At 37.2% G+C, this 17,918-nt stretch overlaps 1 protein-coding gene across 2 annotated transcripts in view; it reads right to left on the reverse strand.

Annotated features, from left to right (window-relative positions):
- PRPS1L1 (phosphoribosyl pyrophosphate synthetase 1 like 1) overlaps positions 1-7,607 on the reverse strand; it is a 31,316-nt gene extending 23,709 nt beyond the window's left edge. Inside the window, exon 1 of one of the 2 annotated variants that reach the window (XR_008420441.1) lies at positions 6,991-7,607. The gene's annotated coding sequence lies outside the window, so the exon portion shown is untranslated. The remainder of the gene's footprint in view (positions 1-6,990) is intronic. The other variant, XM_053897717.1, reaches the window with a different exon arrangement.
- Positions 7,608-17,918: the final 10,311 nt, after the last annotated feature.

Below are 17,918 nucleotides of genomic sequence, written 5' to 3' on the forward strand. Positions count from 1 at the left end.
CCCTACATTCCCTCACCCATTTATTAAATTTTCTTAAGTCACATTAGTGTCCTCTTTTTCAACCTCTGAATTTAAAGCATTGTTATCTCTATTTTATATTTAACTGCTTGACAATGGCTCAAGGACACATTACGTGATTGCTTAGTCTTCCGTTAAAAACTTTTTCACCTCGGCCATTGGTTTGTTCAGACTTGATTGAGTTAGACATACTTAGCCCCCGAAGCTAGAAATTTGGGAGATCTAGTCTGTGAAGTTTCTAGATCATTTTTTAAAGGAATAAATGAACATTTGGCAGGAAGTGCCTTTCATAAACACCATACTGAGCACGTTCCAGTGGAAAAATTTCAATGGTGAACATTAGTTACTAGTTTTTTTGCATGGAATTCTACACTTTCTATGAATCTTTATGTTTCTCTATTTCTTGTTTTTTAATGAATAAATATTCATTGTTGAAATTTTTGAAAAGTGTGAAGAAGTATAAATGAGTACAAAAAATGTCACTTAAAATCCTAGTACTCGTTTTGGCATATTTCTTGCATTTTTTTGTGACAAATTTCATGCTTTATGTACAGTTTCATATCCTGCTTTTGCATTTGATATGACATGGGGATTTCACTTAGTCATTCAAAACACCTAGCAAACATAATTTTTAAAGCAAATTCTCTTTCGTATTCTCATTATATGAATAATTCATGTTAGTTATAGAAATTTAAGTGTATATATTAACAGTAATTCCACCACACAAATAAATGCAATAAAATTTAGTGTGTATTCTTCCACATTTTTGCCTATGTTTTTAAACACAAATTTGTATGCATATACACTATAAATAGGCAACCCTGGGATCACATTTTGTATTTGGTTTGGCAACCTGTATTTACCACTTAATACATTTTGGATATCTATCTATTATTTACTCTGTTAAATAGCTGCATAGTAGTATATTATGAAAACAGATGTGCAATGACATTTCCTCACTGCCCACTCCCCTCTCCCAATGATAGTTTCTTAGCTTTTAAAACTAAGAATAATTCTAAACTAAATACAATGCTGTGATGAACATCTTTACCTCTAAATGGCATCCGTACATAAAATTATTTCCTTAGAATAAAGTTTCACTCTTGGAACTGTCGGTTAAAGCACATGAAAAAGCTCAGTATGCTTGTTAAATATAAATTTTCTGTGGTTTTAATTTAAAAATTCCTTTGCTATTCCTTACTTCATGTAAAATTCTTGCATCTACCTACCCTTTACTTTTTAATACACTGTAGGCTAAAAGTCGTTTACATTTAAATTTGCATTATTGTTGGGTTGCCTGGGTGGCTCAGTTGGTAAAGCATCCAACTTCAGCTCAGGTCATGATCTCACTGTTTGTGGTTTCGAGCCCCACATCAGGCTCTGTGCTGACAGCTCAGAGCCTGGAGCCCGCTTCAGATCCTGTGTCTCCCTCTCTCTCTGCCCCTCCCCCACTCACACTGCTTCTCTCTCAAAAATAAATAAACATTAAAAATTTAAAAAAAAAGAAATTTGCATTACTGTCATCATCAATGAAGATATTGGACATGGTTTTATAAAATTTAGTTTGAATTCAAGAAAGCCAACTAGATAGATGGCTGGTATGAAATTTACTCATAGATTGATTTGATGGTGGTTTCTGGCTCTATCTTTTGTCCTTTGTCAACCCCTTGGGGAGAGTTTATGACACTAAACACAATTTAGTGTACCCAGAAATATGAGATTGGAGCTGCATTAACTGCTTTAATTCCATAATAATACCTACTGAGAGATGAGATTTTTATTTAGGTAAGTGTTCAAGCCTGAATGAAGTCTCTTGCAATCTTCTATGAAATGTGTGCATTCAGAGCTAAAATTTCATGAGAACTTTGCTCAAGGAATTACTTTTCACCTCAGTTCAATGTTAATTTACTTTACTTGTAAGCAAGCAGAATGTCGCAATACTATTTCTATCCTAAGAACATATGCATGTTGTTCCATTAGTAGTAATATTTTCATCAGAACATTGTTGAACAGTAGCAAGTGATAACATTTGTAGGCAGTAATCAGAGACTTGACAGCTTTCCTCACCATTAACATTCTTCCTTCTAGGAGGCGAGAGATGTAAATTGAATAGAACACTTCAGAAAATGATTATTAGCTGATGTTAACACAGATACCAAGTTGAAGTTGGATTACTTCTTTAAGAAGACAAAGTGATCTTTCAGAGTTGTTGTATGTTAATGACTCTGTTTTATCGATGACAGTCATAATGAAGTGGGGAGTGAAGTATAATCATACAAAATCTCTTTTGCACAGAAAAAGTGAGAGTTACCACGTATGAGTTTCTTCAACTTCTTGCTATGCACCTAAAATTTACCAGCATCTATCCCATTTCTTTCTTCCCTCATTAGCTGTGAAAGAATAGGTGCCTCTCCTTCTGTCTAAAACCAAACTCTCTCATCTCCTTTAGGAAACTTGTGCAACTGTCAGAACTTCCTCTTTCTCTTCTGCTCTTAATACTAGACTTTTGAAACCCTTGAAAGATGTTGTTTCCACTCCTTCTCCTTTTATTTAGTTAAAAAAAAATTAATGTTTATCTGTTTTTGAGAGAGAGAGAGAGAGAGAGAGAGAGAATATAATGAGCAGGGGCAGGCAGAGAAAGAGGGAGACACAGAATCCGAAGCAGGCTCCAGGCTTTGAGCTGTCAGCACAGAGCTCGACTCGGGGCTCGAACTCAGGAACCAGGAGGTCATGACCTGAGTCAGATGCTTGACTGACTGAGCCACACAGGCACCCCTTACTTTACTTTTTTAAAGCTTACTTTTACTTTTGTGTCCAGCTCCAAATGCCTCTCTCAACCAGGGTTACATTAGAAAATTAAGCCCTACAGAATAGGATTTAAGGGACTTTTTTTCTTTTTCCCAATTTCCCATTAATAGTGGAGCGATAGTCCCTTCATGAAGCATAGTAGAGAAGATAATTACTAACACACGATGGATGCTTTAGGGCACTAAGGTTTAAATATTTATTCTAGTAGGGGCAGCTGGGTGGCTCAGTAGGTTAAACATCTGGCTTGGGTCATGATCTTGCAGTCCCTGAGTAAAAGCCCTGCATTGGGCTCTGTGCTGATAGCTCAGAGCCTGGAGCCTGCTTCAGATTCTGCATCTCCTTCTCTGCCCCCTCCCCACTCACACTCTACCTCTGTCTTTCAAAAGTAAATAAACATTAAAAGAATTTTTTTTTAATATTCTAGTGGAGTCCTGGTTGAGGATGTCTTCCTCCATGTTTATTTAACCCTACACAGAGTCAGCGATTTTACCCTTTCTAGCTAATTCTTTGGGTATATACCTACATGTCACTGAAAAACAGGCTTGTTACTGCTTCATTTTTCAGTTTTGGGTATTATACATTGTCTTCTCACATTTGAAAATGAAAACTGTGGCATGTATAAAAATGGTCTCCCAAAGATACCATACCCTAAATCTTTGAAACCTACAAATATTACCTTATTTGAAAAGGGGTCTGTGCATAAGAGATTAAGTTAAGGATTTTGAGATGTGTGTGGAGGTTATTTTGGATTTTCTGGGTGGGTCCTAAATGCCATCACAAGTGTCCTTATAAAAGGAAGGCAGAGGAGGATTACCCACACAGAATTGGAGGTCCTTTGACCATGGAGACACAGATTGCAGTGATGTGCAAACTGACTTCAGACTTTTGCCCTCTAGAATTGTTGGCCTCTCCATACTCACATCCTACTGTTCTCCATACACTTTTATGCCTTTTGAGACGGCTCTGTATGGAGTACATCTATGGGTTACAACCTTAACCTCTTGCTTCCTGTTGGGTTTAGCCAATGGGAATCTCATCAGGGGTCAGAGGAGAGTGAGTTTGGTGTACTTATGTCTCTGGCTCCCACCTTGGAATATCATCCTGATGATATTGTTTTGCATTCAAAGAATACAGTTCCTTTCAAGATGGCCCTCTCTACTGGATTCTCCTGGATTCCAGTTACTGCATTCTTACCTTGATAGAAGCTTCAAGGTAGTAACAGGCCAACTGTTATTACTCCTGGGAAGTTGGATGATTCTACCCATATAAATCTTGCCTTTATTAAGCCTTACTTAAATTATCCTAATTTGGGAGTACTACCTGTTTTCTGTTGGGACCATAACTAAGCCATAGCCAGAGATAAATACTTAGATAAATACAGAGTATGCCATTGTTTCCTGCTAGAACAGACTGATACAATAGGCAACAAATATTGAATGAATGAATCAATGAATGAAATTTCCATTATCATTGTACTGTAATGACTTTGTTGCTCTTCTATCATCTCGTCAAGACTGAAAACCAGTAAAAGGCAAAGAGTAATTACAGCCCTAGAGCTTAGTATAGTATTTAGCACATAATACACCCTTGACAAGAAGTTACTGAATACTGAAATAATTTGATTTAGAATCTGAATCTGATTCCCCTATTTACTAGCCATTTGACCATGGCTTAGTCCTTAGGTTCCCTAAGACATAGTTTTAAAAAGTATTAATATCTACTTTACATGGTATTTATATTTATCCCTTTGTTGATTGTTATAAAGATCAAATGAAATAACATGTGTAAACAGTTATTGCAAATTATAGAGTTGCTTTTTACATACAAGAATTCACTTCAAAGAGCATGATATATACACACTACTGATGTTCTAAAGGCAATAGCTGTTGATCAATGAATACCTTAAATTTCTTCTTTGTATGTTGTTTAATAGCACTTTTTTTTTTTTTTTTTTTTGGTCAGAAGATAAAGTAATCTGGACCATTTTCTTTTCTTTTCATAAAGGCAAGAACTTAGTTCTAACCTGAGAGTGTAAGGCTACTCTAGTGCCTATGGCTTGATTTTTATATCAGGGAATAAATGTCTAAAGCTGTGACTCTATTGATGAAGGTATACTTTATTTCCTTTATCACAACACTCTAAGAATCTAAGACAAATGTGGACATATATAGGTAGGAACCTATATAAAAATCTATACAATACTAGATTGTTGAATATCAGTGTTATTTGGGGGAATCATCAATCATTGGGTTGTCCTATCCAAGCAGTGAATACAGCCTCAAATATCTTTAATAGAATTTAGCTATATTATTCTGATATTTTTGATTTACTTATCTCAATGTTGATTATTCATCCTGCATTTAATAGACTGAGGCTAGCCTTCCTTCATGAGCCTTTGCTACATTGCTGGTTTACCTTGAAAGGTAGGCATGTGACAGGGCAGTAATCTTCACTAAGTACAGGAAGAAACTAAATATAAAGATAATGACTGAATTTCAGCCATAATAACAATAGCAGTAATAATTAATGCTAGCACTTATGGAGCACTTACTTTATGCCAGTACCATACCAAGCACTTTATAGGCAATAACTCATTTCATGTTTGCAACAAAGTATAAATTATATACAACTATTATGCCTTCATTTTATAGATGAGGAAACTGAGGCACAGGGAGGTTGTGATATGCTTGTTGAGCTAGTAAAGGGTAAAGCCAGAATTTGAAGTCGGGGTGTCTGGCTATAGAGCTCTAGATTTCCTACGCTATGTTGCCACACAAAAATGAGAAATGGGGGGCACCTGGGTGGCTCAGTTGGTCAAATGTCCGACTTTGGCTCAGATCATAATTTCATGGTTCATGAGTTTGAGTCTCGTGTTGGGCTTTGTGCTTGCAGCTCAGAGCCTGGATTCTGTTTCGGATTCTGTGTCTCCCTCTCTGCCCCTCCCTCGCTTGTGCTCTGTCTCTCTATCTCTCTCAAAAATCAATTTAAAAAAAAAAGAGAGAGAGAGAAATGGAAGGCCTAGGACCAAAACATTTTTTGGGTAATAGGCCTTAACTACATGCCATGTCCAAATCCATCTACTAACTGAGGATACAAAATATCTAAATTTTATGGTCCTTATATTTGGGAAATTTTCCAGATCAGTAATAAATATACAAAATATCTTTATTTGGTGGATGAACTGAAAAAGATAGAACCAGTTTATGAAAGGCTTTGGTTGTCCAGCTGAGCAATCTGTTGTGACATAGTTGGTTTTAGTTACCTTAAAAATAATGTTTATGTTTTTATTTCTTTTTTATTCCTTCCATCCTTCCTTCTGTCCATTTCTCCTTCCATCTATCTGTCCTTCCTTCCTTCTCCCCCCACTCACCTATATAGCATTTGTGTGTATTTCTATGTAAGTTCAGTTGTATGTTTTAAAATTTATTTAAGTATAGGGAAACCACTCTAATTTATATTTAATGTGAAAAATCCTCAGCTAAAAAAAGATTTACAAATAATTACAGTTTTTTACCTCTTTTAAGGAAGCTACCATAGCTAGGTCTGAAAGAAACGTTGGCTTAGATGTCCTTTGCTGACTTGCTTTTAGTAAATAGATCAAAATTATTTCTGAATGACATAACAACAAGCTGTGTGTAAATGAGTATTTTTAAATGCTTAAAGGTACTTGAAAATAGTGGCCTGAAACAGTTAAAATAGTTTTCATGAAATTTTGTGGAAAATTCATTTATTTAATAAAGATTCTCTTTGGAGGTAGTACAAAAACTACCCTGGCCTCCTTCTGAATAGTCACAAATTCAGCTTTAGTAGTGTGTGAATTAAAGAGGTATAACTGCTTTTCCAATGCTCTTCAGTCCAATTGGAAAAATTAAGAAGACTAAGGATAGTGTTGTCTGATTCTTTTTCTTCTTCTTTTTTTTAAGTTTATTTATTTGAGACAGAGAGTGTGCGTGCACAAGTAAGGAAGGGACAGAGAGAGAAAAGGACAGAGAGAATCCCAAGCAGGCTCCATGCTATCAGCACAGAGCCTGACGCTGGGTTCGATCCCATGAAGTGTGATATCATGACCTGAGCTGAAACCAAGAGTCGGATGCTCAACCGACTGAGCCACCCAGGTGCCTCTTAAACACATCACAATATCTGATGTGAAAAGTGGGCACTTACTTCGTGTTGCTGATTGATGGGAATGGAAGGACAGATGTGCTCCAGGAGTGCATTTACCAATGTCAGTGGTCCCTTTCAGGTGATGGAGTCACAGCAAATGGAAGCCATTTTTTACAAAAGAAGAGAAAGAAAAACAAAAATTTGGTTCGTAAGTCATTTTTTTTTCTGGTTGTTTTAGAATTTCCATTTTTAGATGAATTTCTCACTTGTGTGAATTTATGAAAGGCAAATTACGACTTCCAGTGTTTTTCTCTCAAGCTACCCACTCGGTTTTCCATTCTACCTTCCCCAAATGATTCCATTCTGTTAGAAATGTTACATGAAACTCTGTTTACACGAGGAGTGAACTGGAAGGAATGGATTGGGATTTGGGGTTTGGACCACAACTATCTTTTATATTGCCTCCTGCATATACTCATAGCAAGATAACGTTCAGCAGGTTTTTGCTTGGAGTAAAAACATACTAGATGACATCGCCTAATGAAACTCTACTATTTGCACAGGTATTTAGTACTGAGACTTGATGAAATCCTCAAGATAAAGATCAAGATGAAGACATGCACCTTCTCAAATACTCATAGTGTAAAATTAACTTATGAAATTCATTCAGTCAATTTTATCACCTGCTTGCTACGTGCCAAGTACTGTTCCAGACGGTTAGCAATATAACACTGAATAGGATAAGAATCTCTAGCCTTGTGGAGTTTGCTTTAAATGGAAATGGAGGAAGATATATAGTACTCAAATAAATAAGTAAAAAATATAGTATATCATATGGAGATAGGTACCATAGAAATCAGGAAGGAAGGGAAATAAGGAATGAAAGAATGTGAGGGCTGTCGAATTTAAGGAGGTGCTTTGTGAGTAAATAGTAAAGTATTAAAGGGGGTGTATTCTGTGTATATTAGGGAGAAAAACATTGCTGCAAAGGGAACAGCAAATGCAAAGAGTGTGGGCAGTGGTGTGCCTGGCATGGGATACCAGCTAGGGACAACAGGGATACCCGTGGAAAATGAGAGGCAGAGTTACAGGACATAAGGTCAGAAGGCAGTAGAAAATTAGATCATCTAGGGATCTTGTAGGCCATTGCCAAGACTTTGACTTCTATTTGTGTTGGTTTCCACCCTGAGAATAAGCTGTAGAGGAACAAGGTGGAAGCAGGAAGACTAGTTAAGAGGCTACTAAACTGATCCAGGTGAGAGGTAATGATGGTTTGGGAGCAATGGTGGAGATGGAGAGACACAATCAGACTCTGAATATATTTTGAAGGCAAAGCTACCAGGATTTGCTAATGAATTGGATATAGTTTATGAGAGAAAGAGAGAAATTAAACATGAATCCAAATTTTGGGCCTGAGTAGTTGAAAGTTTGGAGTTGTTATTAACTGAGGAGAGAAAAACTCTAAGGGGTACTCGATTGCAGAGAGAAGATCAGACACCTGGTTTGGGACATCTAAGCAAATTTGTTGAGTAGCAGCCACAAAGCCTGGAATGAGGGGAGAGATCTGGCTAGGGGATACATTTGGAAGCACTCCATACATAGATGATATTTAAAGAGATTTGCTCATGAGATCAAATTTCCAATTCCAAGGTTGTTGTCTTTTTAGACAGTGATGGTGCAAACAGAATGATTTTACGTGTTTTGACATGCCTAAAGTTTGTCTGATGATAATACCGAACACAAGTCTTTTTCTACTTTTGCTCTGAACTTCACCATCATGTTCACTGTGAAGGCATCTGTTGCCAGATGGGGCTGGCCCCTAAGTGATCAGTCTAGGCCTTAAAGGCTCAAGGCTGCTCAGAGACAGTACTCACACTTTGTTGTAGTTGAAAATAAAATAAAACACAGCAGGAAACATCCAATTCCACAATGTCTTGGTGAATAATGAAAAATTTATTGCAGATTTTGTGGTTTGATAGAGAAGAAGGTTCACACAGGCATACCACATAGCTAAAATGTAATAAAAATCCCCTCACTTCTTTGCAACCCTTCTCCCCTCCTCTCTCCCCCCGCAACCCCCCTGCCCCGGCAAAGTTAATCTTAGTCTACCAGCTATCGTGCCTTCATTCTCCTCCTTCACCCCTTCCACTACCTCTCAGAACTCTCGTTACTACCCAAACACACTTTTTCGGTGTGTTTACCCTCCATCCTCTGCAAAACAAAACCTCTCCCTGCATGTAACCAAGTCTACTCTTCTCACAAAGCAGTTTAGCAACCTTCTACTGAAACTCATGTTCTATTTCAACATTTTTCAGTCTTCTCTACTATGGTGGATACTATACTGTGCTGTCCAAATCCCCCGTTCAGAACTGAAGGACTTATTTCCTCAGCTGATGGAAAGAGTTATCCTTTGTTGAAGAGAGCGTCCTTGCCCAAATGCATGCCTTTGAACTAAGGACAAAAAAGGCTCAGCCACCTCACCCTGGCTCAAGATGACTAGAAAGGGCCATTCCAGCTTCAGAGCTCATTGTGGCTCATTCAAGGCTGTGTGTGGTTGCAGTACATACAGCCCAGCTTCTCCCTCTGCCCAATCCTGCTGACTTCTTTCCCCACAAAAGGTTGGTCCCAAGAGTTCTGCTTAGTAAGCTCTCTGCACACTATCCTCTTTCTCAGAGTCTGCTTTCTGGGGAAACCAGCTGCAATACTCCCTCACTGTCACCGCCTTCCAGAATATTTGAGATTGAGTTTTTCTCACAGTTGTTCTGAGCGCCTGCCCTCAGCTGCTTTTTCTCGCCATGTGTTCCTGTTGATCACCACAAACTTTGTGGCTGGCTCTTTCCCTGGAACTGTGATGCTGTTCTGTTCCAACAGGTGCCCTTCTAGAGGACTTTCTGTGCAACAGGCAGCATTTCCTTCACTGTCCTATGTGTCTATTCCCTACAAATCATGCACACCAGGCTACAAGGATATATCAGAATTACTAAAGCATTGCAGGCAACTGAAAGCTGTCGCAACTAAGTATGACTGACATAGTGCGAAGAGAGCAGCACTCAAACCTGCTATTGGGGGTCCCTCATGGACGCACCCTAGGTATTTATTATGTTTTTTATTTTGAAATCCTTGTCTCACTCCGCATCTCCCTACACCCCCCACTCCCCCACCCCTCACGCAATGCAATAAGCACATCCTTTTTCAAACATCCACAGTATACTCTTCCTTCTGTTTTAGAGAAATCTTACCCTCAACCTACAGGAGTTCTAGTATCATTTTCCTCAGTCCATTCCAGGGAGTATTAATCCAATTGCTAAAGTCTGGGCATCAACTGGACAGTGGGCACTGGCAGTTCAGGTGTCTACTGTGAAGTCTACTTATCAATGTAATGTGACAGATGTGTCTCCTCAGTTTCCCCAGGCATCCAGTGGTTCACAATTAAATTATCTCCTAAGGGCAAACTCTTTCTGAAAACTTTTCAGAGCCAGTATTACTAACTCTGTATTTCCAATACTGTATCTACTAGCCAGTTCCATGATTAGGGGTATGGGTTATTTCTAATTCTTGAGTCATGAGTTGACTTATTTTTATTTTAAGGTTTCTCTTAGCTTCTTAACCATTTATAATTCATCCATCTTGTTTTGCAACCTCTCCAATTGTGCTGTTGTTGTCTTCCTTCTCATTCTTTCTGTTTTTATGGATTTATTCTTCAAAACAATCATTATTGTCATTTTAATGGGGTTTTAGGAGAACCCAAGACAAATGCCTGTTCAGTCCACTGTATTTAACTCAAAATTCCAAACAGAGTGTTCTAAAACAGTTAAACGTTTTCTTCACAGGCCCTAAGTTTAAATAAAACTGTAGAAAAGTCATTATTTGAAATACAGGAATTAGTCACCAAAAGAATTTGTTGTAGCATAAATATTTGGCTACCATTGAGGTTAAGTCATATTGAAATAGGAGGAAAGAGGATTTCTTAATAATTCCAAATGAAATATATTAAAATAACATTTCAATATAAGGATTTGTGAATATGTCCTATTAGTTCTTCTGAAATTCCCCAGTCCTTTCTGGGGAAATCTTCATCCTTTCAAAATTTCTAAGTGAGAAAAGCAAGGAGGTAGAAATATTTTCCCCAGTAAGCTTTTTCTTAACATTAATTTATGTCTTTTGTGTCCTATTTTCTTTGTCAGACTACAAAGTAACATATTTTAAAAATCATGGATCCATTTCATATTTAAAGATGATAAAATATGCCTTTCTTACTAGTAAGCCAAAGAGTTAGGAAAAATAGCACTTTGTTCTTTAGTGTTAAATGGACAAATTTGAGTAATGCACAGGGCAGTAGGGAGAAATGATACATATTTAAGAAATACTGTAGTCTCCCTTATCTGCAGAGGATACATTCTAAGATCCTCAGTGGATGCCCGAAGCCATGGATAGTACTGAGCTCTATAGATACTATTTTTTTCCCATATGTACATACCTATGATAAAGTTTAATTTGTACGTTAGGCATGATAAGAGATTAACAATACTAACTACTAATAAAATAAAACACTTCTAACACTATACTGTAATAAAAGCTATGTGAATACGACCTCATCCTTCTCCTTGTGAGGGTGTGAGATGAAATGCCTACGTGATGAGATGAAATGAAGCGACTGATGATGTAGGCATAATGACAGTGGTGATACGTCAGAAGGAGGGTCATCTGTTTCTGAACCCGAGGCTGACAGCAGGTAACAGAAACCATGGAAAGCTGAACCACAGATAAGGGGAGGACTACTGTATATTACAAATCTAAAAAGCTTTTTTAAAGCACTGAAGCATGCAACTGCTATGAGATGAGTAATACCATGTAAAATATAGTTGCTGAGTTCTATTTTTCCAGGGTTTTCAACCAATACTAGGAAAGTTTTGTTAAAGAAAAAAAAGATCAAAGTCTCTTTTTGAAGAGAAAAAAGGGGTTATTGATGGGGTAGGGGATATTACAGTACTCTGGATTCATTAGAGAAAGTCCATTTCTTTAAGGTATAAAGATAAAAGCATCCAGAAGGGGTATAATGCTGACATTATCTTTAGAAAATACAAATAGGGGCACCTTGTTGGATCTGTTGGTTGAGCATCCAACTCTTGGTTTTGGCTTAGGTCATGATCTCACTGTGCTGGGCTCTGTGCTGACAGTGTGGAGCCTGCTTGGGATTCTCTCTCTCTCTCTCTCTCTCTCTCTCTGTCTCTCTCCCTCTCTCTCTCTCTCTCTCTCTCTATTTCTCTCTCAATAAATAAACATTAAAAAACACATAAAAATACAAATAATATCAAGCCTGGAAGAATAATAAGGAAATATGTGGTTTTAAATCAACAGAAATAGTTTAAACCTTTCGTTACTGCATTAGGGGACTAATGCACATTCATTGAGTCAGCTGTATTTTGCTGATGATTTTGCAATCTTTAAAGATGATTTTTATTGATTTGACTTTTTTTCCCCAACAAACTTCCTTGTTTCCATTGTTTGGTAGTTTTAATATGAACCATCACACTAATGAAATAACCAAATGGAAGATGAACCACAGTTTTCTCTTTTCTTTACATACAGTGGTTAGCCTCAAATCTGAAGCTTCTTATTCTTCCAGTTCTCTTAACACCTCATTATAGTGTTAGACTATCTATTCTAAGTTTTCCTGCTGTGAGTACTGAACACCTTCATTTGAAGACTAACAAGAATATTACTTTCTTTAATTGTGGCCCCTAAAAACACACTAGAATGCTTTTCTGAGACAACTACTTCAAAAACAGGTTCCTTTTTGGCTCCTAATTCACATACTTTATATGATCCATTTCAATGCAACTTGCTACATGTTATGTCAATACTATAATTATTGTGTTAGATATATCTATTGAAGACATACATGTGCATCTTAAGCTGAAACACACACACACATACATACACGCGCACACACATACACACAAATAGTAACCCTTCCCTGCATGGTGAAGCTAAAGCTTGGAGGAATATACACGTGTCCTACATACCTTGAATTACATTGGATAGGAAAATCCCAGATTCTCAGAAAACATTGGAACTCTAGACTTTGGTGAGCTCCCGTTGTGCCTTAAAAGAATTCTTCAGTCTTAGTCTTGTGATGATGATGGAACTATATGGTAGCTGCAATCAGAGCATTTTGTGGCTGCCTGACTTAAAACCTTATTCTTAGGATAGGTGGTTTTTAGCCTATATTGTAATCTAAACAGAAAAGCAGATGGCACAATCAAAGGGGTAAGGAGGGTTTAAGTCACTCCGTATACAGGTGTAGACAGTTTGGAGGAGTCATCAAGTAACAGAGAAGTATTTGGAATGCAGCAATGGTAGCAAGTTCTTAATGTCCCTCAGCTTGAGGTGTTGAGGGGTGAGTGCCTCTGAGCAGACCCTTGTGAGAGGTATATTTGCAGGAGCTTCAGGCTGAGGAAGAATGTAGTCATTGCCAAACGATGGCCCAGCAGGCAGAGCTGGAGCGATGGGGCTAAATACCCAGTGTAACTTCTTTATCCATGCCTTCCACCGGCAAAATCCAACCAGGAGCCCAAAGGCAAGGAAACCCTGGTGGTATGGTCTGCAGAGGACTGTCTTCTGAGCAGAGAGCCAGACATAGAAGAGATGAGATCTGGAGGGAATGGGTGAATATTCCCTATAAAATGAATATGGGATCCGATTACTTTCAATCTGAAATCGGGTTGAAATTAAACTGAAAATGTGACTCTGTAAAACTCAGCTACTAGTTGCCGATTACACAAAGGCACAAATTATAAAGAGCAAAGTGTAAGTGGATAGTTAAGATTGGAACCCCAAATGATTTGACACATTTAATAATGTGCTCAGTCAATATCGTGTTTATTTATTTATCCATTCAGTCATCTATGTCTATTCAAGGTAAGTGGTTTACCATAGAATGTGGTTTATATTCAAAGCCTAATTTAATTCTTAATTAAAAAAAAAACAAACTTTCCCCCTTTTTAGTGTATCAGAGAGCCAAAATTAGAAGCCAGGAATAATAGGAATGAAATAAATATACAACATTTTATGTGATAAGTTTTCATGATAATTAAGTTCAACATGCATATGCAAGTACATGTGGACAATTTTTTTTAATTTTTAAAATGTTTACTTATTTTGGGGGGGGGAAGAGCCAGAGAGAGAGGGAGAGACAGAATCCCAAGCACGGAGCCTGATGCAGGACTTGATCTTATGGCCTGAGACGAAATCAAGAGTCGGACACTTAACCGACTGAACCACTCAGGTGACCTAGGTTGTGGATAATTTTATGTTCAAGAGCTAGAGAAAGAAAACGGAGAAGAAAGTGGGCCTGTTGGAGCAAGAGAGACAGGAATGAGTCAAGTTAGGTTAGTTAGTAGAGAAAGAATGGTACTAATAAACTGGAAAGGTAGGTAACTAACAGCATTACATACTCATTTGTCCACCCACATTTAGTGTCCAGAAACATTTCTATAGTAACAGCAGTGAGCTTCTTTCCCCCCCAGTGAGCAAATTAATGGAAATTTATTTGCACTAGAATATAATGAATATCAGATTTTTTTCTTATTTTGATGGATGTGGGACATAGTGAAAGAATTGATGGGGTGAAAAAAAAAGGGTGAAAGTTGTGTGTTTGGAAAATAGGAGTATTCATTCTGCGTACCTCATGTGATTGTGTAAATTTGGGCTCTAATACTATACACTCATGCCTATTCCTTTTAACTCATTCCAGAGTGATACACATAGGACAAAGGAAGGGACTGCCTAAACACTACTTTAGGTAATTCACTAGTCTGAAAGGTCAGGGATCCATATCTTGGTTAATTTCTTAGGTTCCCTTGGTCTTAATCTTTGGTCTTTTTTGATAAATATAGTCTGTCTCACATTATCCTTCTTGGTCTTCTTGGCCTCAATCTCTAAGAATATCTCTTTCCATGGTGTTATGGATATTGCAAAGCTTTTGCAAGTAACCAAGTTTACTGAATATGTGTATTACCAGGACTTGCTGACTTAGCATTAAAATCTTATGAATTTCCTTTGTTTATCTCATATGTCTCAATATTGAATCTTTTGTCTTATGTATTCCATATTCCATAAACTCTGCAATTGGACTTTGTGTACTACTTCAGCATGCGGGTTAGGAGCTGAACCCTGGAGTTAGACTGTCTGTGTCTGAGTTTAGGATCCCATGTTTACTTGCTAGTTGTGGGATTTTAGCATTAATTAACTTTACTCTGTCTCAATTTCCTCTTCTTAAAGATGACAATTAGTACCCAAATTGTAGGGTTGTTACAAAATTGGAAAGGGGTAATCTGTGTGCTAGCACTTAGCCTAGTGACTGGTGTATAGATGAGCCTAAATAAATAAATATTATTATTATTATTAAAATAATAAATATTATTATTTTAATTTTTGTTTTTAATGTTTATTTATTTTTGAGAGAGAGAGAGAGAGAGAGAGAGAGAGAGGGAGACAGAGGATGAACAGGGGAGGGACAGACAACGAGGGAGACACAGAATCTGAAGCAGCTCCAGGCTCTGAGCTGTCAGCACAGAGCCCGATGCGGAGCTCGAACTCACCAGCCGTGAGATCATGACCTGAGCCGAAGTTGGATGCTTAACCGACAGAGCCACCCAGGTGCCCAAATATTATTATTATATTATTATCAATACTATTGAGGCTCCTCTCTGTAAGAGGATTTTACTTCACACAGCATTGAAGTTAGACTTGGCTAAGTGACTCGCTTTTGCTAATGAAACATGAGGGAAACTGATATATGCAACTTTCAAGGGGAAGTTTTTAGAGCAGTGCACGTGTCCACCATAGCTTTGCTCTTTCTGCCAAGAAAATGTGCTTTCAAGACAGCTGTGCTCTATGTGTTGAGGCCCTAGAATAGACACATTATGGCGGAGACTCATAGCTGAATGGCCAAGGATCAGTTTCATGAAAATGAAATAAACCTTTGAGATTTGGGGGATTGTTTGTGCATAATGTAAAAAAAGCCTATACGTTCCTCATGCCGTCAGAGTTCATTGTCATACTGTTACTTGTTGGCTGTCTTTATATCTGAGGTCTTTGTTTTTGTTTCCTTTTATAGAGCAAAATATACCTTCTATGGCCTCATAGATCATTTGGCTGGGCAAAGACTTGACCTCTGAGCACTACCACTGTTAAGACAAGTCTATGTTATCTTCTGCTCTGTACTACCATTGTTGTTTATCTTGACACTTTTCTGAGTAACCTGGTAATTTATGAACACCTAGTTATAAAATATTAGTGTTTTTAAAGAATTTTCTGCCAATAAAAAATAATTTAAAAACTGTTTATTCCTATTCTTCTGCTTGGAGGCTATAATGCTTATGTATTTCAAACATAGATCCAATTACCACAAATTATTAAAAGAAAAAAGACAATGGCAATAATGGGAGTTAATTTACTTAATGCTTTCTATGTGCTCCTGAATTGCATGAAAATAAAAATTACGTATTTAGAAGTCCCTAGAAGAGCTTATTATGTAATAAAATGCAGAGATTAAGCTTTTTAAACACTTCATAAATTTTAAGAAAAATTCCCCTACATGTTCCAATTTTATTTAATAGTACATGATTATAGCTTTCAATGACCAAAACTGTTTGTAAAACAAATAATTTTTTGTTAACAATCATTACCCAAATTAGTCTTTTTCTAAATTTGAATTTTCTTAAGGCTATTTTATGGATGTATCCTGTTTTCTTAGGCAGGCAGCCATAAGGAACTATAGAAAAGAAGGTGCTTCTTTACAGGAAATTACAATTGTCTTTAGAGAAGGAAGGGGCATTCTAATGTTCTTAGTCTCTGAAATAGCAACTGCAAAGTTAACAGCAAAAGATTTAGGATGAGAAACCAAAAAAGGAGGGTCATACTGTAAAACTGATTTTATTTAAAAAAAATTTTTTTTTTTCAACGTTTTTTTTTTTTTTTTTTTTTTTTATTTGTGGGACAGAGAGAGACAGAGCATGAACGGGGGAGGGGCAGAGAGAGAGGAAGACACAGAATCGGAAGCAGGCTCCAGGCTCTGAGCCATCAGCCCAGAGCCTGACCTGGGGCTCGAACTCACGGACTGCGAGATCGTGACCTGAGCTGAAGTCGGACGCTTAACCGACTGAGCCACCCAGGCGCCCCGTAAAACTGATTTTAAATACTGATCCAAGTAATATCAAATGCATTGGAAAACTTTTTACAACTTATGTTACAGTGTATGGAGTTTTGGCTCAGAGGAAGACAATAAGTTTGAAGACGATGGTAGATGTACTTTCCTTTTCTTTTTTCTTTTCTCTCTCTTTGTCTCTCTCTTTTTTAGTACTTACGCAGAAAAGGCAGAGTAGGCAGTAGTTAGTTATACTGGGAGGAGGACACCGATATAAAAGGTGTATCTTAGATCAGAGAGGGCTCTTAATCTGGAGTAATTAAGACCTACTGTGGTCTTGGGCGAGTTTACTTAAAACTTCCGGATCTCAGTATCCTCATTTGCAATATTGAGTTGGATTAGATGTGACTGCTAAAATCAGGATAGTGAATATATGAAACGTCATGAAATTCTGTAACTAAGCACATTCTTTAAATTTTATTTATTTATTTATGTATTTATGTATTTATGTATTTATTTATTTATTTATTTTAAAGCTCTATGTCCAATGTGGGGCTTGAACTCATGACCCTGAGATCAAAAGCTACATTTAGCACATTCCTTTTAAAAATACTGAATAATGAAAATTTTCTAGTAAAGTCAATATCAATATTTTTGAAACTTAACTTTGGGGCTATGGTGGATATTATAGGTTGGTTCCTTCACCCATTCAAACTCTTTTTATTCTGTGTTTCTCTGGTATAGAGGCTGGAAAAATACATACTACAGAAATAAATAAATACAAAAGAAAATTTGCTATTCCAGCTTCTCTTGCAGACAGTGTTGATGATGCGATAAA

This window comes from Panthera pardus, unplaced genomic scaffold (assembly GCF_024362965.1).
Source record: "Panthera pardus isolate Hobbes unplaced genomic scaffold, ASM2436296v1 HiC_scaffold_8, whole genome shotgun sequence".
NCBI lineage: Eukaryota > Metazoa > Chordata > Mammalia > Carnivora > Felidae > Panthera > Panthera pardus.